General features: G+C 41.8%; 1 protein-coding gene across 1 annotated transcript in view; it reads left to right on the top strand.

Moving 5' to 3' along the window:
• The window catches only part of THSD7B (thrombospondin type 1 domain containing 7B), a 1,279,053-nt gene that overhangs the window by 12,355 nt on the left and 1,252,054 nt on the right, over nucleotides 1-14,644 (top strand). The window contains exon 2 of the mRNA XM_063631314.1: nucleotides 6,995-7,096. The gene's annotated coding sequence lies outside the window, so the exon portion shown is untranslated. The remainder of the gene's footprint in view (nucleotides 1-6,994; nucleotides 7,097-14,644) is intronic.

The following is a 14,644-nucleotide window of genomic DNA, read 5'->3' on the forward strand; positions in this document are numbered from 1 at the left end:
GATCCTGTGTCCTGTACCTCCTCAAATCTCCATGACCAGGGTCCTTCTCTTTCAGTAGCTCCCATCTCTGCTGATCTAGAAAAGTAGGCACATACGCTGTATTCCCTTCCCAAATAATGCTTGAATTTGCATTGAAGCTTTGGCCCAAAGTACAGTGATAGGCAAGAGGGACTGCACAGTCCCCTAGAGCCCTTTTCCAGCTTCTGCAATGTTGTCCCTGGCTGTGCATGTGTTTTGTAGCCTCTTGGAAGAAGGGTGCATGTACTTGATAGAGAAGCCAACCTCCTGGGATTCCTGGCCCTTCTCCCAGGCAATCCATCTTTCATCACTTCTGGAGAACTATTTATTTATCTATCTTTTTTTCTTTGACTTTTTAGAGTGGGTAATACTTTTGAATAGGTGCTACTTCAAAGATGACAAAGCATGGAGAGCAAACATCTCTGGTGCATTCCTGTTCCTCTCTGCTAGGTTGGCTCCTTCCCGTTGCAGAGGATGAAGGCAGAGCCAGCTCTTCCAGATGGCCACCTGATGGTCCCAACCTCATTTATTGAACAGTCCATTTTTCTCTGCTGATTTGAGAGGATGTCATAATGTTCCATATGTATTTGGATCTACTTCTGGGATTTATATTCTCTTCCACTGTCTGTCTATTTACATGCCGACATCACTGAGAACTGAGGGCGGGCAGCAGCTATTTAAGCCTAGAGAGAGGTGCACAGCTTTTCTCTCTCTCGCCTTGTTCTAGATTTCAGTTTCCTTCACCTTTTAGACTCAGTGCTGGTACCACACTAATATTCTTACAGTGACATATGGGGTAGATACTATGATTCCCATTTTATGGATAAAGAAAATGAGGAACAGAGAGGTTTATGCGACTTGCTTAAGGCCACATAGCTGCTAGGTAGAAGAGCAGGGGCTATAAGCCCAGGCAGTACATCCCCAAGACAGATATCTAACTACCATGCCTCTACCCTTTTTCACAATGGTCTTTATGAATATAATTAACATTAATAGCTACTGTTGATTGACAGCTGTCTGCTAGGCATCGTGTTGAGTGCTTTGCATATAGTGTCTTACTTAATTTCCATAATAACCCTACAATGTAGATATGATCATCAGTTTCAGGTGGGAAACTGAGGCTCAGGGGTTACCCAAATTGCTAAAGGTCACTTGATGTGTGGCTCCTGGGCTCATGCTCTTTACAGTGATGCTTTACAGACTCTCCATTTTCATGATTAGGTATTCCTCCTTATTTCATTGATGTCACTTCCTTTATCAGCCACAGTCCTCAAACCTTGTCTAAAGGCAGAGAGTCAGGGATGGACGGGGTGTAGGGCATCTCATGGTACTCTCTGAACTCCTGAGGCAGTCCCACTCTTCCAACACTTTTGCTTTCTTAGGCTATGAAACTCCCTCAAACAACAACATGTAAATTCATAGTGCAGGGTCTTCGTCTTTTAAGGCAATTAATACATGTGTTGATATTGAGATAGCTGATGGGGAGGTATGCATTAGGAAAAAAGAAATGGAGAATCCTAACAGGGAAGCTCTGACCTGATGGTGAAGGCACTGGGGAGCTACAGAAGATTCTTGAGCTGAGAAATAAGACACCAAAGTGGTGTTTAAAGAAAAGTAGTTACAGCTTGTATGCTTTCTGTATAATCCTTTCCAAAGAAAGATAAGAACCAGGACAACTAACTACTAAATACAATTAACACTATCTGTAAAGGCTTTCGTCTCTGGGAGCAATTTGTCCAGCTGTTTTAAACATCTTTTCATCTGAAAGTCCCAATACCTCATTATTTTTCTCTGTAGATTATGGATCTCTATGTCCTAAGAGTCAAAGAGGACAGAGAAATACTTTATCCTTTAGCTTACCCTCTTTATTACAAAGTCTGGGAAGAGCCATAGGCAGAACACAACCCCTCAGGCAACAAGCTTCCTCATGACAGGGTTCCTGCCTCATCTTTTGGGCCACTGCCTTTCACCTTTCTACATTTTGCCATCCACCCTCTATCCAAACTGAACATTTCACTTCCCAAATGACCGTGCTCTATTTTGCCCCTGGGCAGTTCCCTGGAATATTTCCCCTCCTGTTTAACTCCTTAAGTCTTGGCTAGGATTCTGCCTCCTTGGGGCAGCCTGCCTTAGCCCTCTAAGTGGGTGCTCCTTCCATGACTTCCGGCTGCTTTCTGTACTCTCCCCATCATTCCTGCTGGGTCTGTGATGATCTGATACTTTGCTTCCTCCCCTTTACTCTGATCTCCTAATGGAAAAGACCTATGTCTCAGTTGTCTCTGGGCCTGGCACATAGCAGCTGTTCAGAAAATGCTGGCACATGAATAATGAAGGAACATTGCCATGGACCAGCTGTCTCCATCTGTTGCACCAACTGATTAGATGGTGGCTGTTGGCTCCTTGAGTCTCCTCTTTGTCATCCCAACAGGAAAACATTTGCTCCCAAGTCAGAGGCACAGCAACGCTTTCCTTCCCAGGAAGACCTTTCTTTATGGATCCTTGACTCGTGCCTCCCAGGTCCTTGAGTCTCCCTTTTCCCCAACACCAGCAGCTGTGCCCTTCATAAGCTCCTTCCCTTGAGCCAATAAATGAGAAAGCCATGTTTCCACTTGCCATGTGACTTTCGAGGTTACCAGGCTGCACCCTCAACTCCCCACTTTACACCTCTTTCCTGAGCCTCTGTCTTCTGAGATGCCCGCTGCTCCACCAACTTCCCACAGCCTCACTTCTTCTCCTTCTCCTAAGACTTTACTCCCTCTTTCAATTAACTGCTTCCTGCCTTTGATTTCTGTGATCGCTCAGCATTTGGTTTTCCTCCCCTTCTATTTTCTCCCCAAGCTGGTACTTGTCCACCCACATCTTAAATACAGATTTTTCCAAGTTTGTGTTTTTAACCCCCTGTTCCTCTCACTAGGAGCACATTCCCTCTCCAGGGAGTCCCCTGCAAGCCCTCAAAGTGGCTAATGTCTCAGGGTGGCTGAAGACTTAGCAAATGCTGGTAGGTTTTCTGGAGTTCAAACATAGGAGGTGTTCTCAGGCATCAGCTCAGCCTATGCCCCAAGATCAGGATCTCCTCATCCCTTGGGGTGATAGATGGGGTCTCAGGTGTCTCTCAGGGCGTCTGAATGGAGTGGGGTCCACGGACATGCCCCACAGTCCTGCTCAGAGCCCATCCATCACTTGCCCTATTTCCTGGACATCCACATAGGAAGGCGGCTGTAGGACCACCACTGCCCACTGAGGATGAGGGCCTAGAAAGTGGCTGGAGGAGCCAGCGTTGCAGGTGTCCAGAGAGCAGGGTAGGTTGTGCAAGGCATGGGCTGCTCACTGTGTCCTGGTGGGCATTAACTCCAAGTGTCTTCACATGCCCTGGATAACTATTTTTTTGTAGCTTCTATACCTTTTAGTGGCATCCAGGCCAGCTCTGTGTAGGTTGACTATCCTAATAATTCATGTACATTTTGCAAATGTACATGTTATTATGTTGAAGTACTTGGCATGAAAAATTTGATTGAATTTGAAATCTATTTACATGATCACGAAAATGTCAATATTCCTTGTTTGTCAATGAAAGAAAAGAGTTATTGGATCATTTCATTGTAATTTCAGTGTAGATTTTTGAAGGTTATAAAAATGATTTTAAAATTTGTATTACCTCCTTGTGTGAGTAAAGTTTCTTGTTAAGGGAGACCACCAAGGATTTAAAGGGATAGCCATGAAGAAGTGTTGTTCAAAGATTACGTGGAACCACTTCCAACCTGTGTCCCCCAAGAGAATGAGCACCTTATCCCTTGCAGAGAGGTTGTACAAAGTATGTTCATGGACACAAATTCAAGTTTATCTACTTCAATATTTGAAAATATTTTATTTGGAAATATTATATAAATTCGAAATTTAATACCTGTCTGAAACTTTTATATTTTACTTTTCTTATAATGATATAAAGAATAATGATTTTTTTTTCACCAAACTCTAAATTTCTTTTAGCTTACCCAGGGTATGATACCAATGCTATCATTGTTTTTTGTATGCCACAACATAAAAAATGTTCGGAAGTTTTTAAAAACAGCTTTGTTGAGCTATCATTTACACACTGTGCAGTTCACTCAAGTGTACAATTCAATGATTTTGAGTACATTTATTGAGATGTGCAACCATCGCCATCTAGTCTTAGCATGTTTTCCAATAAAACAGGAAGCACGTTTTGAAGAAGATGAGAAAGGATGAGAAGGCTTTCCCAGGAGAGCAGAGCTTTGGGTCCCAAGCAGCCAAAGGGCGAGTATGAAGGTGCTGAAATCCCAAGAGGGATTAGTGCCCTCAGCCCAGGAAGACCAGGGAATAGGTTATTGCTCAGAGAAGGGGTTTGTGGCTTAGCACAAACATCAGCTCCTCCAGAGAGGCTTTTCCAGCTCAGAAAGCAGCCTACTGCTTCCTTTCCAGGGGCTCAGTGTCCACCTCTTCTGCCATGGCAATTATAGGGGGATTCTGGGTTTGTGGATTGCTGTTCCCACTAGACTACGAGTTCCCTCTTCTGTGTCCCCAGAACTTAGCTTCATCTCTGGTGGAGGGCAGGGCCTCAAGCAATGTGAACCCAATGAAGAAATGATTTCCAGCCCTGGATCCTCCTTTCCAAGTTTGCTGATGCCAACCAGAGGCACACATGGAGATTCCCAAGCAAATCACAAGGACGGGAGCAGAATCAGACTCCCTCAGCACATGGCTGAGAGAGTGTGCGGGGGCAGGCGTGGGAGCCCTGAGCTCCTGTCCGGCTCTGCTTCTGTTCATCTGTGCCTCTGTACCATCACTGCTCCTGTCTGTCATTCCATCGCCTCTGAAGGGGGTCTGCCAGATCATCTGCTGCTTCATAGTTGCTTTCCCACTAGAAAATCTCATGATTCCAATGGCGCGTCCCCCAGCGTCTAGTGGAGCTGCCTGCATTTGAAAGGACAGTTTCCAGGGAACAAGGGAGGCAATTACAGGGGCTCTAGCCCCCGGCACTGCATGGGGACTTGGTGTCATAGCATTTGCCAGCCTGCTGCAGCTACCCCCAGACACGAGGGAAGGCAGCAAGCAGATAAATTGCCTTCACAACCTCAAGAAGCGGGTATATTGGCACGACAGCTTCTGTGGTTGAAGAAAAAAATGAACAAGTTTAAAGCAAGCACATCAAGCTGTTTCTGAGTGCACTTAATGGCTGCCCAGACGTGCAGGCCCCTTCTAAAAGCAGAGTGACTTCACTAATAATAGAGCTCCGTCATTCTTTATCGCTGACTCTCAACTCTGCTCCATATTTCCCCTTGGTGGTGTGCTCACTAACCCGTTTATCCTCTCTTAGAAACCTACACTTAAAGGCAACATAAAATACAGCATGACATCAAGGGAAAGCTTTCTGGTGGTGGCTTGAGCTAGCAAAATGATTGTGGCAGTGACAGAGAATCCTCTCCAGGCAATTTTGTTTCCAGGGACCTCAAGGAGGTGTTGGGATTGGGAATGGGTGTTGCTTCTTGGTGCCCACTTGAAAAGATGTAAGGGCTCCTGGTCTCTCTTTGGGCTCCAGTGCTGAGCCCTGGTGTGGGGGCAGGAGGACAGCCCAAGGGGAGACAGTGACTCTTCCTCTTCCATTCCCTGGGTCTTTCAGGACCAGTCTGGGCACCCGGGGACAGATCAGACCTGCCTGCGGTTTTCCTGTCTAATCACGTTATTAATTAACATAACAAATCTTCGCAGCTGGTGGCTGCTGTTTGTGTCTCATCCCCTCCTGCTCCCCCTTGCACACTAATTAGTGCAAAAGCGGGGAGTAAATCTTCAAGCACTGATTCGCCTTTGTAGTAATGATTATTTTGGGAGCAACCCAACCGCCTCTAAGCAGATACACTCCCCCCACGCTCTCAATTTGAACCACATGCTTTCTTCCTCATAGATTTTTGGCTTTGCTAGTTAGGGAAGGGGAACCCAATTATTGAAGAGAATAATACCACATTTGTCTCGTCTGGTTTTAAAAGACAAAAGGGATTGTGAGCCAAGAAGGGGAGAGAACACCTGGAGAGGGTGTGACTCATTTAAAGGTGTTGATTCATCTTCTTTTCAAAAAGCCCCTTGAAGGTGGAAGCCTCGCTTAGCCAAGTGTCCGGCGGACACCTCGCCCTTTATGAAGTGGTTCTCACTTAGCCAAGTGTCCGGCGGATACCTCGCCCTTTATGAAGTGGTTCACGGCTCAGACAGCACTCAGCCTTGTGGTGCATCTCCCCCTGCCTGGGCCTCTACTGGTCTGTCACACAGCAAGGACTGATGAGCTTCTGTGTGACTGGAATCGTGCCTGCAGCAGCCTGGAGGGGGATCTGAGGATGGAGGGGTGGAGGGACCAGTGGCCCAAGTGGCCCAGGGACAGAGGCAGAAGTTTTGAACTTGGGTCTCTGGGTATTTGCTCTAGCTCTTTCCCATAGACCTTGCTGCCTTTGTGGCCAATTGGTGCCCTAGTAAACAATAGGGGAATGCGGTTCCAGCATAGGAGCACTGGCCTTCTGCTCACTGAGGAGTATTTTGAAGACTCAATTGTGCACACTGTGTTTGAGGGGACTTTGTCTGTTGGGCCTTTTTTCCTCCCTAGCATCTTTGGAGGACAATCGCCTTCATTTTTCCTTACTCTCACTCCCTCATGCCCTCTCCCAAACACAAATTCTCATAACTTTCATTACCTCACTTTCTCCCCATCTTTTCTCACACTGTTCTCTCCAGGGTCAGGGAGTGTGAGGATCTGCGCTCTGCATGGAAGCGTGCAGTTATCAATGAGCAATGTTTGGTGGGGGTGAGGTGTGCTATGAGATGTCTGCCATCCCCGTCTTAAAAAAAAATACTTAAACTATGATAAAACAAATAGAACATTAATCTACCATCATAACCATGTGTGCACTTTAGTAGTGTTAAGTATATTCGCATTGTTATGCAATCAGTCTCCAGAACTCTTTTCATCTTGCAGAACTGAGACTCCATACCCAGTCAACAACACCTCGCCATGTCTCTGTCTCCCCAGGTCCTGGTAACCACCATTCTACTTTGTTTCTGAGATTGACCATTCTAGGTATTTCATATAAGTGGAATCATACAGTATTTGTCTTTTTGTGACTGGCTTATTTCACTTAGCATAATGTCTTCAAGGCTCACTCACGTTGTGGCATGTGTCAGAATTTCTCTTCTTTTAAGGCTGGATAATATTCTTTTGTCTGTGTATACTACGTTTCGTTTTTCCTTTCACCCATTGATGAACGCTTGGGTTGCTTTCACATTTCGAGTATTGTGAATTCTACTGTGAACATGGGTGTACAAATATCTGACCCTTTTTGTTTTTTGAGACAGTCTCACTCTGTCACCCAGGCTGGAGTTCACTGGTGCAATCACGGCTCACTGCAGCCTCAGTCTCCTGGGCTCAAGCTAACCTTCCACCTCAGCCCCCTAAGTAGCTGGGACTACAGGCCTGCGCCACCACGTGTGGCTAATTTTTTGTATTTTTTTTTTTTTTTTTTTTTTTTAATGGAAACGGGTTGGCCATCTTGCCCAGGCTGGTCTTGCACTCCTGGGCTCAAGCGATCTGCCCACCTCGGCCTCTTCCCAAAGTGCTGGGATTATGGGTGTGAGCCATTGTGCCCCCGGCTCTGATTCATTTTTTAAAGAAAAAATTCCAACCATTCAGTGATGTAACCCAGTGGTTTTCAACTCTGGATACAACAGAACCACCTGAAGAGCTTTTAAAAAACATTGTTCGCTGAACCACCATCCTAATTATATCTAAGTGACTAGAGGTAGAGTCCATTGATTAATACATTGCCTTCCAAACACGCTGCAGCTCAAGAATCATAGGAGATTTTAAAGAATACAGATTCTCTGGAGATTGTGATTTATCAGGGATGGGGCCCAGAAATCTGTGCTTTTAGAACAGCGTTAGGATATTCTCATGACTCTAAAATAGCATTTTAGAAATTACTGTTGAAACCATCAATTAAAGGCCATCCTAACCTCCATAAAGCCTATATCCCTGGATTGCAAACTGCTTTAAGCTGTTCTATAATTACCTTATTATGTATCTTGGTCTTATATCCCCACCTAGATGGTAAATTCATAAAACTGTAGAATTTTTGGAATTCAAAGGGGCCTTAGAGACCAGATAATCTGTTTGGCCAAAGCCACACATTAGTCAACTTCAGGGCTGGGTCGAGAAGCAGTTCAAGATTCCCTCCATTCAATTGAAATTTAAGATTTTGTTTTCCCACAGTGCCAAGGCAGGCTAGCATTTTACTTTTAAGAAAGACATTGTGACTTCCATTGCTCTGATGAAACTCGATGCTTATCACTTCTGTTACTCTGAGAAACCCCTGTCAATCAATGACTGGCATATGGTGTTCATGAAAATGAGAGAGATCTGAAGAGTTGACTGAATGACAAAATTGTCTAAGAGGCTGGAAATTTTCAGCATAAACTGGGCTGACCAGAGCACTAGTTACAGATAACTGACTTGATGTTTAGGCCAGGTTCAAATATACATCATCTATGAGACTCTAGATCAGTAAGTGACTTAACAGTTGGAAAAATGGATGTAAGGGTACTTATTTCATTGGGTCATGAATTATAAGAGCTTTCATTAATTGAGCATTGACTATACACCAGGTGCTACACTAAATGGATTACATGGATTGTTTGACAGGGCTCTGAGGAAACTCCAGCTTGGAAATGTTAAATGACTCGTCCAGGGTGACCTAGCTAGCAAGTGGCAAGGCGTATATTCAAAGTCACTCTGTTTGATCCCTCAGCCCATTCTCTTAACCACTGTTATTTAGAGATGATGAGAAAAGGTAAGGTAAGCAAAATGTTCAGCATAATGTTAGTTCAGAGGATTGCAATAATCATCATCGTCATCGTCATCATCATCATAGCAACAGTAACTAACCCTTACGTAGCTCTTATGTGCTAGGCACTGTTTTAAGAACTTCACATATATTTATTTGCAAAATAACCCTATGAGGTAGTACTCTTATTACAGATTTCATAGATGAGGAAGCTGAGGCACAAAAAGATTAAGTAATTCAAAGTTATAAAGCCTAGTAAGTGGCAGAGCTGGGATTTGTACTGGACAGTCTGGCTCCAAACTCAGTACCATTAACCAGTATACTCTCCTGCTTTCCACATGGTAAATGGTAAATTTTAATAATTATAATGATTACTGGTAAGGCTGTCAGTTTCTTTCAACACAGTGTGGATGATATTGTTCTATATATTTTCCTTGTAGACGTGCTATTAAGATACAAATAAATATGATAGTAGATTCGAGTGTCCTTTTGATGTCTCCCCTTTCTGCCCTCTCAAAATTCTTATATGGTTCCATTTAATACTAATTCACAGCATCTGATTTCTTAGTCATTTCGGAAGTGACTTCTGGAGAAGGGATGTTCATAGGGTCATTACATATTTTTAAGATGGAAGAAACCTTTGGGATTCTCTAGGACAAAGGTCTCTACAGGATGTACAAGGTTACAGATAAAAGTCGGGGAAGAAAATGTTAGTATAAAGTAAATGAAACGAAGGGCCACTGTGACCTTCCTGTTATTAATCCTGTGGATACCTCCAAGCCATTATCATAGTGACCCCTTGGCTCCAGCTATCTCAGCTGACCCTCCCTTCTTGAAGCATTCACCTCCCTTAACTGAGTGAAGTCACATACTCATGGCCTTTCCCCCCTCTATCTCTGGCCATTCCTTTGCAGGTTTCCTATTCTGCACTACATTAAAAAAATTTAAAAAGATTAATAAATACATGGGCATGGTACCTTCATGTGCTGTATGCATCAGAAGGTCACTGAGGCAAGGATGGAGGTTCTAGAATATGGACAAAGCTGCCTCCTTGTTCTGTTTTCCTTCAGCATATTTATATATGCTGATTGGGCTGAATTGTGTCCCACAGAAAGATATGGTGAAGTCCTAATACCCAGTACCTCAGATCTTACTTGGAAATAAGGTCATTACAGATGCAATTGTTAAGACAAGGCCATAATAGAGTAGGGTAGGCTCTTAATACAATAGGACTAGTATCATCATAAAAAGAGGAGACACAAACACAGAGACACACAGAAGACAGCAATGAGGTGATGGAGGCAGAGATTGGAGTGATACACTGACAAGCCAAGGATGGCTCAAGCTGAGGTTGGCTCAACAAATGTTGGTGTCAAGGATTGTTGGCAACCAACAGAAGTTAGAAGAAGCAATGAAAGATTCTCCCCTGCAGGTTTGTTGGGGAGCATGACCCTGCTGGCACCTTGATTTCAGACTGCCAGCCTCCAGACTGTGAGAAAATGAATTTCTCTTGTTTTAAGCCATCCAGTTTGTACTCAGTGATGGCCACCTCAGGAAACAAAAATATGTGCCTACTTAAGTAGGTTTGTGAATTCTATTTCCCTATTTGGGTAAAACTGTCCCTCACAAAATGGACATTCTGCAAAGACACCACAATCTGAAGCTAATGACTCTAATACGAGTTCAAGTGAATATGAAGGATGTGGCAGTCTTGTCCCCTCCACCAGCCCTCATCATGAGGGAGAAATGAATACAGTTCTATTAAACCCAGAAGTCAACCAAAGATGTCTTGAAACTATCAAGATATTTGATCTATAGATTGTCATCTAATGTTATCAGGATAAGTCAGTCTTGCCCCAGTTCATATTGTGCCTTGAGGTATTAGCTGATGATAGTATCCAGCCATCACAATCAACAGAACATTTCATATTGCTATTTCACCTTTATCTCATCCTTTTAAATATTTTATTTTTCTGCTTTTTAATAATATATGCAATGTTTCTTAAAGTGCATATTTATGGCTTATATGGATAAATAAATGCATAGATACTGGCAATATGTGCTCTTTAAAAAAATGGAGTTTATGATCAAAGTCAGAGACCCCTAATCTAGTCAATATTCACCTCCTTTTATGCATAAGGAAACAGGTCTAGGGTGGTTATGTGAGTCAGAATCCATTACCAAAGTTAGAACTTGAACTTGGTCCGTCTGACTCCAGGCCCTGTTCAAGCCTCTATGCCACTCTCTCCCTCAAAGATGTAGTGAGATGCACACTGTGTCCCATTTTAACATCCTGGGACCTTGAATGACTTTGAGCAAGGTGCTCCTCTTTAGCAAGTCTTCTGGTGAGCAGAGATGTTCTAGCAGCTCAGGCAAATGTGAGATTGAATTCTGGGTCTGCCATCCACTAGCTGTGTGACATAGGGTAAGTAACTTAACTTCTCTGATCTTTACTTTCCTCAAATATAAAATATGAATAATTATATTACAGGGTTGCTCTATAAGGAATAATTATATTGTCAAAGTGTATACTATGTGTTCCTTAAAGTATAGTTGCAATAATAATAGTGGATATTACTGTTAAGATTATGAAGATGCAGGAGATACAGTTCACTCTTGTTTGAAGGAGATTCCTGGGGACTGATGGGTGCCCCATGTCTAGATGGTAATGGTTTGCCCAGCTGGCCAGGTGGCACGGAGGTAGTGTGGTGCCATATGTGGCACCCAGTTCAGGACCCCAGAGGTTGCCTCTGTGGGCCCATGCAGAATCCCATCCTTTCTTAAATCAGAGAGAGAAGGTTTCAGGCTTAGATTTATTGTGTAAATGACAGAATCTAGCCAGCAATTGAAAACATCATCTTGTTTTCAATTTATTGTTTGATGCTTATCTTCTCTTTATGACAAGTAATTGTCATAACAACTTTCTACTGGTGCTAATGATATATTTTTTCTCAAAATTAACTTTTAAGTTAAAAAAGGTGTGAATTGAATAAAAACATTATGTTCATCATAGTCCAGTCAATGTATGACTATGGAGGAAAATCATGGGTGGCTGGTACATAAGGGAGAAAAGTTTAGAAAGCAGGGTCTAGCCTGGTTAACTCAGTGGTCTTCAAATGATTTGCTTGAATACTCCCAAAATATTTTAAAAAACTACAAATCTCTTGCCTATCTCAAAGTTGACACAAAGTTTTTATAGTAAGTTTCTAAGTTTTCAAAAGATATATCTCTCCCTTCAACTTTCATAATACAAATATCAAGTCTACAGAAAAGTTGAAAGAATAGTGCAATGGCTACTCATATACCCTTCATCTATAGCCAACAATTGTTAACATTTTGCATCATTGCCCTATCTCTCTGTTGTTTTTTTTCCATGTGATAGAACATTTGAAAGTCAGTTGCAGACATTCTGACATTGATTCCTAATACTTTAGCATGCATTTCCTATGAATAAGGACATTCTCCTATCCTAAGACAATAAATATCTTTATCACGTCTAAAAAATGAACATAATGCAAAGCATGTAACCTCTGACATAACTTTAAATATTGACCTTTAAAAATAAATTTCTTACATTATGCTTTCAAATTTAGCCAATGAAATCTAAATACCATAAGGCTCTGATGCCCATCACTATCCATTTATAAATACATAAGTAAGTTCTTCTTTAGCATTTGAACATTTTACACCTTTACTTTCTTTCATTGAATTTACATATCCCACTGACTCCACAAAATCTTATCCTACTATATAATTCTTTATGCTTGAAAGTTTTTTATTGATCATCCTAGCATGTTCTTCTAAATAAAAAAAGCATTGATTAAAATTGAATTCTTTTTTATGTGCTGTGATCACTAAACTCTATTAAAAATTATTTTTGAATGGGTTATTTTTATAATTAGTACGCAAATCCAATATGAGTGTACTATTATCACAGTAACATTGCAATTTTGATATTAGTCATAAAATGTAAAAAATGTTTTGGAAATGTATCTCCTAAATGACATGATTTAACAAATACTGTATTTATGGATGAATATTACTTATTGCTTGAAAGAGATAGGGTGCAGCATCAATTGTATTCTTGTTTTTATAGAAATAAAAATTCATACATACTATTTTGTAATAAAATCATGGTATCCATTACAAAATAAATAGTAATAGAAGGGGTTTATTATTTGTGTATATGCATTTTAAATTCTTTCATGGTTATATAACAACAATCACATAGTGCTATATCACAAAAATTATTTTAATAATTTTAATAATCTATCATTTGACAACTCAAATTCTTCAATTTTATTAAAAGCAATGAATTGAAAATAACCCACACTGCAAAAGATTTGTTATCTAGTTGTCATAGTTATTCACTCTCTTAATTTTTAAAAATTATGCTGGAAAGTATCAATCCACATTAAATTATTATACTTAATTTTTCATTTAAAGGCATCTTTAACCTGATATAGTGGTAAGTGATTGAGAAAATAAAAATATCAGTCATTGCAAAATATCTTTGCCAATACAATCTTTTTCTCAAATGCAAAAACTTTAAATGTATTTATAAACCGTGGAATTGAAGCTTTTAATTTATGGAAAATATTTACCATGTCAAACCCATCAGCTAAAGTTAGCTGTTTAGTGCCGGAAAGCTTCTGACCTCTGGATCCAATTTAAGTATATATCTCTGTGATGACCCTCTTGCTTCTGGTTCTGACTCTCACAAACAAAGAGCTAAGTGGGACGTGGAGTCTCACTTGGTGCTTGTAGCCCTGGTGAAGTAAGGCCTGGGACACTTTTTTGGCTTTGCTCAGGTCTCTGCAGCCCTAATTTATTTGATGCAAGTTGGGGCTAGATGAGAGGAAACAAAGTCGAAGTTCTGAGTATTTGAATTCAGAACTTTCAAACATGACTGAAATACCTTGTCTTTAACCCCACAGTTTGTCTTTAACAGAATATGTTTAACACCAAGAAAGACAAGCAGCCTCAATGAGTGCCTGGTCTAGACATTGACATTCCCACTTTCCCCTGGTCTGGAAATACCTGGACCCATGATGCTTGGATAAAGCCCCATGGGAAGAGACAGGCAGGGTGGGAGGGTAGGCGTTTACTGTAAAGCGAGCCCAGGGGTTGGTAAAAGTAGGGAATGGGAGGGGGTACCCGCAGACCAGCAAGAAGCCTCTACCATCGAGGAGGCCACAGGAGGGTCTGTGTTAGGGAGAGTGGGGATGTTTTCGTGGGAAATCTGGAATTTGATTTCCCTAACATTATCCATGGCTGCAGATCCTTGGTGAGGTGTCTAGTTCCCCTGGGATGCGCTTGTCCCAGATGAAGCCTGCTGGACTAGTGAACTACTGTGCTGGAGTCTGGATTGAGGATGAAGTTGGGGAATGGGCACCAGTCAATGTCCCTGCTGGTCCTGGGTGCCCTGGGCTATGGGCTGCTGACTTGGCTGTGGCCGGCCCGGGAAGCCCTTGGATCCCTTCCTCCACTTGAGAAGCTTCCACATAGCCTGGAGGATGGTGGGGGAGCTCCAGGCTGATCTGGCTGATTCTTCCCCGGTGACAAAAAATACACTTTGTTTATTCAGGCAAAGCTTCTGACTCTTCTATTTTCTTGGGAAAGTGGTCTAGCAAACCATTAACATTTGATCAACCATCATGCCATACATGATAAATATATACAATTTATATTTATCAATTAAAAAGATTTTAATCATGTATATTCATATTTGGTATCAGAAAAGTCTATTGCATTTCAGTTCTGAGTTGAAGAATATGGAAATAAGTTGA

The sequence above is a fragment of the Symphalangus syndactylus genome, chromosome 22 (genome assembly GCF_028878055.3).
Source record: "Symphalangus syndactylus isolate Jambi chromosome 22, NHGRI_mSymSyn1-v2.1_pri, whole genome shotgun sequence".
Classification (NCBI taxonomy): Eukaryota; Metazoa; Chordata; class Mammalia; order Primates; family Hylobatidae; genus Symphalangus; species Symphalangus syndactylus.